The 13,999-nt window shown below is 38.2% G+C and overlaps 1 protein-coding gene across 5 annotated transcripts in view; it reads left to right on the top strand.

Annotated features, from left to right (window-relative positions):
* Positions 1 to 13,999, top strand: part of TMCC1 (transmembrane and coiled-coil domain family 1) — a 247,828-nt gene that overhangs the window by 182,060 nt on the left and 51,769 nt on the right. The gene's annotated exons all lie outside the window — the stretch shown is intronic.

The following is a 13,999-nucleotide window of genomic DNA, read 5'->3' as shown; positions in this document are numbered from 1 at the left end:
AATTACTTTCTGATACCTTATGGTTAATAATTTAAATGCTAACTTAGTTAACAAATTTGTGCCTCTAGTTTTTAGTCTATACCCTCTTTTTCTATTGTTTGTTCTGTCTCTTGGATTCAGGAACCCTGGCACGTTTTCGTTTGTTCTGAGGTTATGAAAGGTCAGTTTACTTATCTGTGTTTTATTAAGAATCTTAGCCCAGGTTGAGTGGCATGGTCATACGTAAAGAATTCATAGGAGAACCTGTGAATTCATAGGATAGGAGGCAGAAACTGACAGTAAAACAGAAGTTAACTCATTTTTCTCCATTATTGCAGTCCATAGAGGGGAAAACATAAAACATATTTAAGCATTTTTTAGTTGAGTTGATTTTCTCCAGTGATTGCATTAATTTACAAGAGTAGAGAAAGTTTACTAAAATGTATACTTAGTACTTGAGTGAATGACTGTGGATTAAACTGTTTCCTCGTGCCCTACCCATGTATCTCTCATACTTAAACTATACATCGACTCCAATGAATTAAAATACTCTCATTGAAACTCTGATTTAAATGTTCAGAAATTAGGTACTTGCTCTCCACATCTGAAATTCTTTATCTGAATATCTGGATACACCAAACTGCCTAAGATTAGGGTTCATCTATGACCGCCTTATGTGAGATTGCAACATGCTTTATTCTGAACTACTGAATCGGACTGTTGTGATCCATGGGGTTTTCATTGACTGATTTTCAGAAGTAGATTATCAGGCCTTTCTTCCTATTCCTTCTTAACGTGAAAGCTCCACTGAAACCTGTTCAGCATCATATCAATATTTTAATATATTAACCTATAATACCCCCAGGTGTTGATTATTTCTAAATATGAATAACTTCCTCTTTTCCTTTCTCAATAACTTTGCAGTACATGCCACACATCTGTGTGTTTATGTTAAAGTCATGTATGTAATGCAGACATTCTGGACAAATCCTTGACAATGTTAACATTGCCTGAGTTTTCTAAACAAATGCTCAGCATTTACAGTGGGAGTTGAAAACGTGTGTAATTATTTGGTCATTTATACGTGTTATGCCTTTTAAACAAGTGTTATTTACATTGAGCTGTCATTATATTAAGTGTTGAACCTTTGAAAGATTTAATGAAACTCCCTTCACATCTAAACCTTCAAACTGCTGCTTGACTTAAACCTCATCCCATATAAAGGTCTCATAGTGCCACGTAAAGGTCAAATCCCGTTAGAACAGTGCAGAACAATACATTTTTTGTTGTTGTTAAGTACTGCTCAAAAGAAATAGCCAGTGTAGTGATTTGACCCACCACCCGTCATTTGTATTGTACTATGGTGGCTTGCATATTGTTACAATGCTGGAAGCTATATCACTGATATTTCAAGTACCAACAGGGTCACCCAGGTGGACAGGTTTGAACAGAGCCTCTAGATTAAGAGACTAGGAAGAAAGGCCTGGTAATCTACTTCCAAAAATTAGCCAGTGAAAACCCTATAGATCACAACAGAATATTGTCCAATATAGTGCTGGAAGATGGACCCCTAGGTTGAAAGACACTCAAGATACACAGTGGCTGCAATAATGGACTTAAGCATACTAGTGATCATGAAGATGGCGCAGGACCGGTGTAACCTGGTGGTATCTGAAATCCTCTAACTTCACAAGGGGGAGGATAATCACTATCAGCCCGTACCTCCACTCTCCAACCTTTTTACCAATTCTGACACCAGCTGTCCCTGCCACAGCACTCTCTGCTTCTCTGCTGGATTTGATAATTTGTTGCAGTGGCCACACAGAACTCACAGACCATACTCACATTTATGGAGTTTATTAGGAAAGTAACAGGATACAGTGCAGAACCAGGATCAACTTGGAGGTAACAGGAACAACTCAGGAGACAGGATACAGTTCATCAATCAGGACAGCTTCCAACCAAGTCAGCCCTCAGCTCCTCCTGTCACCTGGGCCCTTAGCTCTGGCCTACTGCCCTGTTCAGGCAAGTGTTACAGCTCTTTAGCTCAGCCAGTAAATGCCTGAAGGCACCCCTCTCAACCAGGAAACCTCCTGCCCAAAGGTACTCAGCTCTCTTGGTCTGTGGGTCGTCGAGCCCACTGCAGCCATTTCACGCCAGTCTCCTGGTTCTTGGTGCTTATGCCGCCTTGCACTGTCGAATGCCTTGTGCTGTCTTCAGTGGTACAGCTCTGTCTCCTGGGTCTAGGAGGTTCTTAGCACAGGGTCCTTGGGTCTAAAGGATACTCTCCACTCTGGCTCTTCATCTTGATGGTGGTGATATTTCCCCCCACCCCCCAAAATCATCTGTGAAGTTGGCTCTTTTAAGCTTATCAGAATGGCAAAACTGACCAATCACCTTGGTAGGCCACAGGTACCTTATTTGCATAGTCTCAGGCAATCTTTTTTTCGGAGTTAAGGGATTATGGCTGAAAAGGCCATGTAAAAGCAGTCCACTGCACCGCAACTGGGCCATGTTTCGTTTTGTTGTACATGGGTTTGCCATGAGTTGGGGACAGCTTGATGGCAGTTAACAATAACAGTGATTTGAATGGTGGATAAAAAGTATACAACACTGAGGGCAGGGGAATTTTTCAGTGTACACTGTTCCCCTCCTCCTGATGACAGTTCTGATGACAGTATGTTATATCCCTTAAGACTGCTAAAGGGAGAAAAAGTCAGGAACATTGATTTAAAGCTTAAAAGACATTTGTCATAGATTATTTTAATTCACATCAGAAATTATTAAATGCCAGCTCCTTTATCCTGTCTGGAACAGAGGGTAATATAAACTAATCATTTATTCATTCAGCAGATATTTATTGACAGCCACTTTGTGCCAAACAATGTTCTAGGAGTTTGGGAAACATCAGTGAACAAAACAGACAAATCCCCACCCCTCATGCAGCTTACTTTCTATTTGGGGGCAATGACAATAAATAATAAACCTAATAAGTAAATTACAGAGTATGCTAGGGAGAGATGGGCTGTGAAAATAAAGCAGGGAAAAGGGGACTGAAGTGCTGCGGGGGAGGGATAGATTACAATTTTAATAGGGTGGTCAGCATAAGCCTCATTGAAAATGAAACATTTGATCAAAGGCTTGAAAGAGGTTAGCAGGTTAACCATACAACTCTAATGAAAGAGTGTTCCAGGAAGAGGATACAGCCAGAGCAAGGGTCTAAGGCAGGAGTGTTCCTGATGTATACAAGGAATAGGAAAGAAGTTAGTGTGACTAGAGCAAGGATAAGGGATGAGAAAGTGCTAGGAATCAGAATGTCAAAGATGTAGTAGAGTTCAGTTACCTATTGCTGTGTAATAAACTACCCCAAAATTTTGTGGCTTAAAACAACTGTTAGCTTACAGTTCTGTGAGTCAACCATTTGGGCTGAGCTCAGCTGGATGGTTCTTATGCTGGTCTTGTCTAAGGCCACTTTTGTGGCTGTAATCATTCAGTAGCTCAGGTATGACTAGATGGTCTGTGATGGCCTTTCTCACTCACATCTGGCTATCAACTGGGCCTCTTTCTCCATGTGATACCAGGATTTTAGCCTGAACAGCTGTAAGAATGTAGTTGTCATTAACAGATGTAAAGACTGTAGACTACCTCAATGCAGCAAGAGAGGGCAAGTCCCAGTGCACAACCACTATCAAGCCTCTTCTTGTGTCTTGTTTGTTCATGTTTCATTGGCCAAAGCAAGTCCAGGACCAAGCCCGGTTTTGAGGACTAGAAAAATAAATTCCACCTCTTGGTGGGAGGAGTAGCATAGTCACATTGTAAAGGGAAGGATTTATATAGATTGAATGAATTTGTGGATGTTTATCTACGAGATCAGGCATGCCCTTAAAGACCATTTAAATGACTGGCTTTATTTCTGAGTGAAAAAGGAATTCATTGAAGAATTTTAACCAGCAGAGAAACATGATTTGACTTAAGTTTTTAAAGAATCTCTCTGGCTGTAGATATATATTAGGGGTAAGGGAGACCAGTGAGGAGAGGAGGCAATTGTAATAATCTAGACAAGATATGATCATGGCTCAGACCAAAGTAATAGAAGTGCATATAATAAGTGGTCAGATTTGGGATGTATTTTGAAGGTAGAGCCAACAGGCTTTTCTGGTGGGTTGGATGTGGGGTGTGAAAGAAGACGATGACTAAGGATGTTAGCCTGAAGGTCTGGAATGTAAAGCCTGCCATTGGGGCAGATTTTGTGGGAAGGAGCAGGAGAACCACTGGAGATGTCCATTAAACATCTCAGTGGGAATGTCAAGTAGACAATTGACTACATGAGTCTGGAGCTTAGGGGAGAGGTATGGGCTGAAAATATAATTTAAGGAAGTATCACAATTAAATGGCATTTAAAGTCATGAGACTAGTCTGGTGAAGTCATCGAGAGAGAATGAGTATAGATAAAGAAGAGAGGAGGAGAAAGGACTGAACTCTGAGTTGTTCCAGTTTGGAAGATGAAGAGGAACCAATAGGAGAAGGAGAAATGATCCGTAAGGGACAAGGAAAATCAAGAGAACATGGAAGCCAAGCATAGAAACTCTTCCTAGGAAAAGGGAAACATCAACTGTGTCAGACGCTGCGGTTAAGACGAAGACTAAGAAGAACCCATCTTATGTAGTGATGTGGAGATGATCAGTCACCTTGACAAAAACGTTTTGGTAGACTAGTGGGACAAAATCTCGCTGAATAGGTTTGAGGATGGGAAGAGAAGAGTTTGGAGACAAGTATAGACAATTTCTATGAGTTTTACTAGAATAGGGGGCAGAGAAGTGAGGCAGTAACTAGGAGGAAATGGGGCCTAGAAGTTTTTCTTTTTAAGATGAGAGAGAGAAATAATATTTACATGCTGATGGAAAAATTGATTTTTTTTCATTTATTTTAATTAATAAACTTAATGGCACTTACAATGTGCAGGTGCTCTTCAAAGCACTTTACAAGTACGAATTCATTTAATGTAAAAAAGAAACAATGACTGACTACTCAGTAAAGTACTGTGGTTGGTTGCAGTAAGGAGTTCAGGAATGCATAAGACATAGTCTCTGATTTAAGGACTCAGTCTCTAGTAGAAAATATATAAATATATAAAAATAACTAAAAATGGGAAAGTTATACCCCACTCTTGTCGAGTCGATTCTGACTCATAGCGACCCTACAGGACAGAGTAGAACTGCCCCACAGAGTTTCCAAGGAGCACCTGGCAGATTTGAACTGCCGACCTGTTGGTTAGCAGCTGTAGCACTTAACCACTACGCTACCAGGGTTTCCAGGAAAGTGTTTTTTCTAGATACCTTAAATTATACAATTTAGAAGCTCAGAGAAAGGAGGGAGGTTACTTTCAGCTGGGGAAATAGTTCTGAAGGTCTTCACATGGCCGTTTTTTAATGAATTTGAACTAGGCATATTTGTAAGTTTTACTCTAATATATAATTTTTAAAACTCAGAGACCTCTGCAGTCCTTCACATATTAAATCTTCCTGTGAGCCACACCAGTAGGACAAATGTGTTCCATTATTTTTTCGAACAGAATGCATTTATATTGCTTCATACTGTTCATCTTTTAGCCGTTGCTCTGATGGTAATGGATTTGCTAAGAAAGGTTACAGGCGTATATATGACAACATAGAATTGGGAGAAGACTGAAAGTAGAAAGATTGTCATGTAATAACTATTAGTGGAATAACATTTAAAGTATTAAACATTTGATTAACAAATGGTTATTACTTCTTAGGAGAAGACTGGCGCTAGGAATAGTAGTTAGTGGTGACTTAGCTTTATCTGTGCTGTTTGAATTTTTGAACAGCAAGATCGTATTTATTAATTGTTACTGTCTAATTAAAAAGAAAAACATGATAGATAATGAGGATTCTACTCCTATTCCCCGAAGTCGAAAAGTCTTTATAAAAATTAGTAAGAATAACATTTCTCCTGATTTAGATTTTAACAGCTATAATTAGTGTGAAAAGTTTGAATTAAAGAACATTTTCAAAGTTGACATGAACACAAGTGCTTCCGCATCAAGAATGAAGATATTTGGTGTCTCTAAACTTGCAGTGAATTAACCAGTGAAAACCCCCTGATCACAACATCGTGATCTGCAGCCAGTCATGGCGATGGTGCAGGACCAGGCAGAGTTGCCTTCGTTTGTGCGTGGGATTGCCATGGGTCAGGGGCCTACTCAGCAGCAGCTGACAGTAACAACAAACCTAGTAGTTTAAAAGCATAGATCCTGGAATCTGGCTGCCTGGGTGTTAAGTCCTGGTTCCGCAGCATTCTGTAGCTATGTGGCTTTGGCAAGTTACTTAACTTCAGTAAGTGAGAAAATTTATGTAAATATGCTTACCACGTGATAATTGTTTAGTAAAAGTTAGGTATTAAAAGGTAGTTTCTCAATATTTGAAATATAGCTCCTGAGCCATTTAGGATTTCAGCAGAAGATGACTTATTTTAAAACTAAATTGACATTGTCTTATCTATGATTATATTAAAAAAAAACCCAAACCCATTCATAGGGCTCTTAATATCTGAAAGATGTGTAAAAGCAAGGGAGGAAGATAATTAAAGTCAAAGACGACAGTTAAATTCCTAACCTTCATATTAAGAAATCCTGGCATTTTGAAGTAAAGTTTTTTTTTTTTAATGTGCTTTAAGTGAAAGTTTACAAATCAGGTCAGTCTCATACAAAAATTTACATACATCTTGCGATATACTCCTAATTGCTCTCCCTCTGATGAGATAGCACAGCACTTCCTTCCGCTCTCTCTCCTTGTGTCCATTTGGGTAGCTTCTGGCCCCCTCTGTCCTCTCATCTCCCCTCCAGACGAGAGATGCCAACATAGTCTCATGTGACAACTTGATCCAAGAAGCTTGTTCTTCACCAGTCTCATTTTCCATCCCCTATTTTTTTATTCAGTCCAATCCCTGTCTTAAAAATTGGCTTTGGAAATGGTTCCTGCACTGGAGTAACAGAAAGTCTGGGGTCCACAGCCTCTGGGGTCCATACAGTCCCAGTCTGACCATTAAGTGTGGTCTTTTTATGAGAATTTGGGGTCTGCATCCCACTGCTCTCCTGCTCCCTCAGGATTTCTCTCTTGAGTTTCCTGTCAGGGCAGTCATGGGTTGTGGCTGGGTACCATCTAGCTCTTCTGGTCTCAGGCCGACGTAGTCTCTGATTTATGTGGTCCTTTTTGTCTCTTAGGCTCATCGTTATTTTGTGTCATTGGTGTTCTTCATGCTTCCTTGTTCCAGATGGGTTGAGCCCAGTTGATGGATCTTAGATGGCCGCTTAGGCTCATCGTTATTTTGTGTCATTGGTGTTCTTCATGCTTCCTTGTTCCAGATGGGTTGAGCCCAGTTGATGGATCTTAGATGGCCGCTTGCTAGCACTTAAGACCACAGACTGCCCTCTTCAAAGTGGGATGCAGAATGTTTTCTTAATAGATTTTATTATGCCAGTTAACTTAGATGGCCCCTGAAACTGTGGTCCTCCAACCCTTGCCCCTGCTACTCTGGCCTTTGAAGTGTTCAGTTTATTAGGGAAACTTCTTTGTTTTTGGTTTAGTCCATTTGTGTTGACCTCTCGTGTATTGTGTATCGTCTTTCCCTTCACCTAAAATGAAACTGATCTACTATCTAATTAGTGAATACCCCTCTGCCTCCCTCCCGTCCTCCCCCCTCTCCTAACCGTCAAAGAGTATTTTCTTCTCTGGTTAAACTGTTTCTCCAGTTCTCACAATAGAGGTCTTATACAATGTTTGTCCTTTTGCAATTGACTGATTTTACTCAGCATAATGTCTTTCAGATTTCTCCAGGTTATGAAATGTTTCATGGATTCAACATTGATCTTTGTCGATGGGTAGTATTCCATTGTGTGAATGTATCATAGTTTATCCATTCATCCATTGATGGGCACCTTGGTTGCCTCCAACTTTTTGCTGTTGTAAACAGTGCTGCAGTGAACATGGGTGTGCATATATCTGTTCGTGTAAAGGCTCTTATTTCTCTAGGGTATATTCCAAGGAGTAGGATTGCTGGATCATATGGTAGTTCTTTTTCTAGCTTTTTAAGGAAGTGCCAAATTGATTTCCAAAGTGGTTGTACCATTTTACATTCCCACCAGCAGTGTATTAAGTGTTAGTAAAGGAGTTTTTAAAATTGAGTAATTCTATAACCCAGAACTGACTGTTCACATACTATAGATGCATGATCAGAGTGCCAGTTCAGATCTTGGGTGATGACCGACAATAAGACTAAATGACATATCCCAAAAGACAATTGAACCCTAAAGCTGTTTTGAAATAAGGAAAGGGAAGAAAGTGATGCTAAGATTTCACTTGAGATAGGGGAGGAACAGATTTTCTGAGAGGTCTAAGATATATACAAGGTACTTTGGACAAATATATAAGATAGTTTGGAAAAGTAGAAGTCTGTAATACTGCAAACTGCTAAAATAAGAAGTAATATGCATGAAGGCAAATAGTCTATCAGCTGACCCTCTATAAAGACCTGGAGATATTCGTAAGGAATATCAACAGTTTGATTCCAATTAAGTAACATTGGGCCGTTAGGATAAAGGTAGGCTCATTTGGACTTAAATTTATGTACATTTCACCTCAGTCATGGGCAGGCATGTCTGCATGTGTGCATGGGTGTGTGTATGTGTATGTGTGAAAGAGAGAGAGCACTGTATGCATAACTTCTGTACCTGAAATACCTCTTCTGGACAGATATCCGTAGGAACCCATCTTTTAATTTAAAATCAATTTGGGGAAGCAGCCAATATTATTTTTCAGGTAAGTAAAATAAAATAAATATGAGATGTATAAGTCCAGGAAAGATTTGAGTGTGTCTTTTAATACTCATTTACTCTTATGAAAAGTTTGCTGGTTGTTTGAAGTCTGAAAATAAGCAGAGAATACAACCTACGTTGATACCTAGGTAGAAGAAAGTATTTTATGTTTAGTGAATCATTTCAGATAGGGGGGAGTGTAGGAACCTAATAAAGTTGACTTTTTTTTTTAAGTAGAGCTTCATGTAAATTGTTTGATGACTCTAGACAGCTTTTGATTATGCCCTTTTTGCAGCTTCAACAATGAGAGTCTTATGGGGGCCCACAAGATCCAACAAAAAAGGAAAATATGTATGTTCAAATGATGTGTCAAAAGATGGCCAAGTTTACTCATAATTAAAGGAATGCAAATGATAATTAAAATAAGATCTCATTGTCACTTATGAGATCAACCAAAAAAAAAAAATTTGGTACGTGAAGCTGCCACAGTCATTCTCATATACTGTAGATCATAGTGTAAATTGTTGCAATCTTTCTGGCGGGTAATCTGGTGATCTCTATCAAAATGTAAATGTTTATATTCTCTTATTCACTGCTAGGAATTTACATTTTACCCATAGTAGTTCACCAAGATACACATACCCACTCCTTATTTATCGACATGGTCAGTTTCCAAAGACCAGGTTGTTACGTGAAAATCGGCGTTATGAGAAAATAGAGAATGAACACATCAGATCACAAAATGGAGGATAACTGCATCATTACATAACTGCCAAATTACATCATTACTTAACTGCCAAACCACTGAGAATCATGGCCCAGCCAAGCTGAAAAATAACCTTAAGCATTATAGCCAGCGTTAAGCTTCCATCTCACCTTGGCATTGGTTATGCCAGATGTTCGTCATTAATATGCAAAATAATAGGACAGTAGATTTTTTATCATTGTTGTAAATAGGTATATAATAAAGCACGTGCACATAAGGGGCACAGTTACGGAGACTTTCTAGACATACCCAAACACCTCACAGGATTGGTTTACTGGGTTAAAAGGCTTAGGACCACAGTATTGTTGGACAACTCAATCAATTGTCATAACATAGTTCATAAAGAGGAGGCGTTCATAAAGATAATGTTCTACATACTAGTTTGGTGAGTATTGTCTTGGGTCTTAAAAAAGTTTACAAGCAGCCATCTAAGATAGAACTCTTGGTTTCTACTCGTTTGGAGCGAGAGAGAATGAAGGAAACCAAAGATCCAGTGAAGAAACTAGCCCAGAGGACTAATTGCCGCATAAACCATGGCCTCTTCTAGCCTGATAACTGAAGAACTAGATGGTGCCCGGTTACCACTACTGACCGTTCTGACCAGTGATGCAGTAGAAGGTCCAGATAGAATGGGAGAAAAAAATGTAGATCAAAATTGAAATTCCTTTAAAAAGGCCAGACTTACTGGACCAATAGAGACTAGAGGAACCCCCAAAACTATCACCCGAAGATACCCTTTGAACTGGCAACTGAAGCTACTGCCAGGGGAGTGGCTTGTTATTTCAGCCAAATAATAGATTGGCTTATAAAATAAACAGTATCACCTGTGAGTAATGTGCTCCCTTAAACAATCAACTATATGAGACTAAACGATCAACGTTTACCCAAAAGCAAAGATACGAAGGCAAGGAGGGGCAGGGAAGCTAGATCAATGGAAACAGAACAAGCAGAATGGAAATAATGAGAAAGCTGACACATTGTGAAAAGTGTAACCAATGTCATGGAACAATTCGTATAAAAATTGTTAAATGGGAGCATAATTTGCTATGTAAACTTTCACCTAAAACACAATAAAAATTTTTTTTAAAAAGAAAGGCAGGCGATTATAGACTATGAGATCATCTAATCTGCAATAACGTAAAAATTTTTTTTTCTCCTGAGCTTCATCTAATCCCAAAGATTCACTTACTCATTCAACAATATTTATTAAGTATATTCTCTGCCCTGGTGTCATTAGCTAAATATTAAACTTACGTATCATCTTTTCACTCTCCTTAACAACTTGTCATTTCTATAGCTTTCAATCTCCAACCTGTTCCTCACCAGCTCCAGTCCTAGTTCTTACATACTAAACCTTAATTCATTTTAAGCTCTAAAATCAACCATTTATTTGTCACTGGATTTCACTTCAAAATTGGGGAAGGGTTTTCTGTGTCCCTTAGAATTAAATTTCTTACATTCACAATGATACAATAGCATGAGAATTAAAATTAAGTGCTATTTTTTACCTATAATCTTAAAGACCTTTGAATGAAAAGCTCAATAGAAATTTAAAGTAATAAAAACAAATTATAATAAATTTAAATGGCTTATGGCTTTTTTTCATAGCATTTTCAGATTTAATCCTCCTAACAACCTGATGAGTTAAGTAACTTTATTACTTCCATTTTAAAGCTTTAAAAGTTGCTTGGCCAATAAACAGTAGAGTCAAATTCAGATCACTCACTGTCTTCTGATTCCAAGTTCTCCTCTTTTTATTTGAGTTATGCCAAATTATGTCAGGCTTCCTAGTAATAAACCAATTGAATCATAAGCAGTGGAAGTGACCTTAGAGTTTATTATTGGTCCATCTGCTTCATTTTATAGTTGAAGAAATTAAGACCCATAAAGAGATCAACTCTCTTACCCCAAGCACTGCAGCTGATTAGTGGCAAAGCAAGAACTTACTTCGGGTCCCCATATGCAGACTAACAACCTTACAAGCTCATCTTACTACTAATAATGCCTATTGTCTAGTAATATTTCAGGAAGAACACATTGGGGTAAGTTCTTATTCTCCCCACATAGACTCAAAATAGCCCATGAAATGCCATTTTTCTTCATTATAGCAATTTTCTTATTTCCTGAGAATGTGGAAAACATTTGTTTTTCACACCTGAGAGCCCCAGTATAGTGTGATGTTCACCTGGGATTTAGAAGTGAGAAAATAGATACCAAGTAAGGATTTTCAATAGATGGCCTTTGTAACTCTAGCATTTCATGGAGTACAGCATGAAAACAGCTCATTATTTTGGTGAATAGTATTTTTTAAGATGACATAGCTTACCTATGTGTTTCTGACCTCTAGGCAGTATTCTTCCAGCAATGCAGACACTGAATTGTGATGCATGGGCATATTCCAATGAAATACTTTATACTTTTGAAATTTCTGGTATTCTGAAGATGCTTACAAACGGTATATATTATTTTCCTTTTAAAAAAGGGAAAACAGCCAGGTAACATTTCTAAACAGCACTGTTACAGTGACACTACCTGGAGTAGTTATAATTATATAAAAAAAAAAACCAAACCCAGTGCCCTTGAGTCGATTCCGACTCATAGCAACCCCATAGGACAGAGTAGAACTGCCCCATAGAGTTTCCAAGGAGCGCCTGGCGGATTCGAACAGCCCACCCTTTGGTTAGCAGTCGTAGCACTTAACCACTACGCCACCAGGGTTTCCAGTTATAATTATATATAAAATTAAATATTCATCATTTTAATCTGCCTATAGAACTTTATTATGGGTGAAGGTACACTTTCCATTGGGCATTTGGAAATCCTGAAAACCCTATCTAGACCTCAACTTATAAACCACTGTTCTGATTGTCTTTTGACATCAAAAAAATTTTTTTTTGTTTACTTATTCCACTTAATTTTATGACGTAAGTTTTGGTATGACCCTGCAGTTGCTTTGCAAGTGGAGCTTGGTGTTACCTGGCCCTTCCTTGAATTAGAAATTTTTTTTTTTTTATTACCAGCAGGGCCTTATGATACCTTGCAGTTGTGAAACAGCTCCCTGCAGCACCTTTGAGCCCCTTATGGAGTAGATAACATTGTGGTATGTGATTCCTTTGAGGTAGGCGGGGCCTAAATAAGCACCCTCCACCACTTCCTGTACTTTTCCAGCTAAGTGTCTCAGATAGGAAGACAGCTGATTTTGCTAGTTTCCAAAGAAGTTCAATGCCTATATTCTTCCTTCCCAAAACCTCATAATTCTGGTAATGGCTTTCGCACTAAGCAAAAGCCACTGTTGCCCTCCTTTCTAAACTCATTGGTTCTAAACAGTAAAAGGAAGGATTTGCTTTATTTAGATGTTCATTGATCATAGTAATCTCAAAATTTTTTAAACCCCCTTTCACTTTCTTACTTTGTCACTTTTCTACTCTGCCATCTACTGAGTGATTACAGGGGTTGGCCTTTGCATGGATCTAAGGTCAACAGTCAGCCTTCATGAAGCATCTGTTTCAGGAAATCCTGACTCAGTCTACTGCACAACCTAAAAGTTGTCTAAGCAATGTCAGCTCAGAATCCTATACCTAAGATTCTGTTCTTTGAATAGCAATAGTTTTGGGTACCTTGTATAATCCTTCCCATTAGACTCTGACTGCCTTCTTTGTTGAAGACACAAATTCTGACCTTCAACAGAGTAAAACAAAAACTACAGACTGAATAGCTATAGTTAACTTATTACAATAAACCAATATTATCAGAAAGGAATAGAGTAAAATTCTCTCTTTCATATGAATATGAACAGTATTTCCCCTGTAGGTAAAAATGCATTATGGACAAAGAAGGTGTTGACAAATCTCCAGGGCCATTCTATAGTATACAGTTTTTTTGAAAAATAGCACTTTTTCCATACAGACTTACCTAAGGGAAGTAATAGATCTGATTAAGAAATACGGAACACATCAAATGAACATAAAGCCAGAAAACTATTCTGGAATCTAGGCCAATTACACAAAACATAAAGAATAACCTTTCATATTGTAGATGAGTACATTAATCAATAAACCAAGGAAACAAGCCCATCAAAACCAAGTGAATTTTGCCAAAATTTTAATGTTTTTCATGGCATTTTCCACTAGTGTACACCAAGGCAAATCAAATCCACTTTCTGAGTTTTGTCCTTCTTTTATATTATGGAGTAAAAATGCCACTTTACTTTGGGACAAAATGCTCTTCTTCCTTGAAAACCAAAAGGATTTATACACTTGGATTTTTCTGTCACTATTACCCTTTTTTTTTTAAATAAAATTTTATTGTGTTTTGTTGAAAGTTTACACAGCCTGTCACTATTGCTCTTAATAGAGCTCTACCTGTACAATTATAACTTTTATTTTAGAGAGGAAACTGGATGGAGAGGGTAGACAGTAAGA

This window comes from Elephas maximus, chromosome 20, assembly GCF_024166365.1.
Source record: "Elephas maximus indicus isolate mEleMax1 chromosome 20, mEleMax1 primary haplotype, whole genome shotgun sequence".
NCBI lineage: Eukaryota > Metazoa > Chordata > Mammalia > Proboscidea > Elephantidae > Elephas > Elephas maximus.
This window is presented reverse-complemented; position numbering and strand designations above follow the sequence as displayed.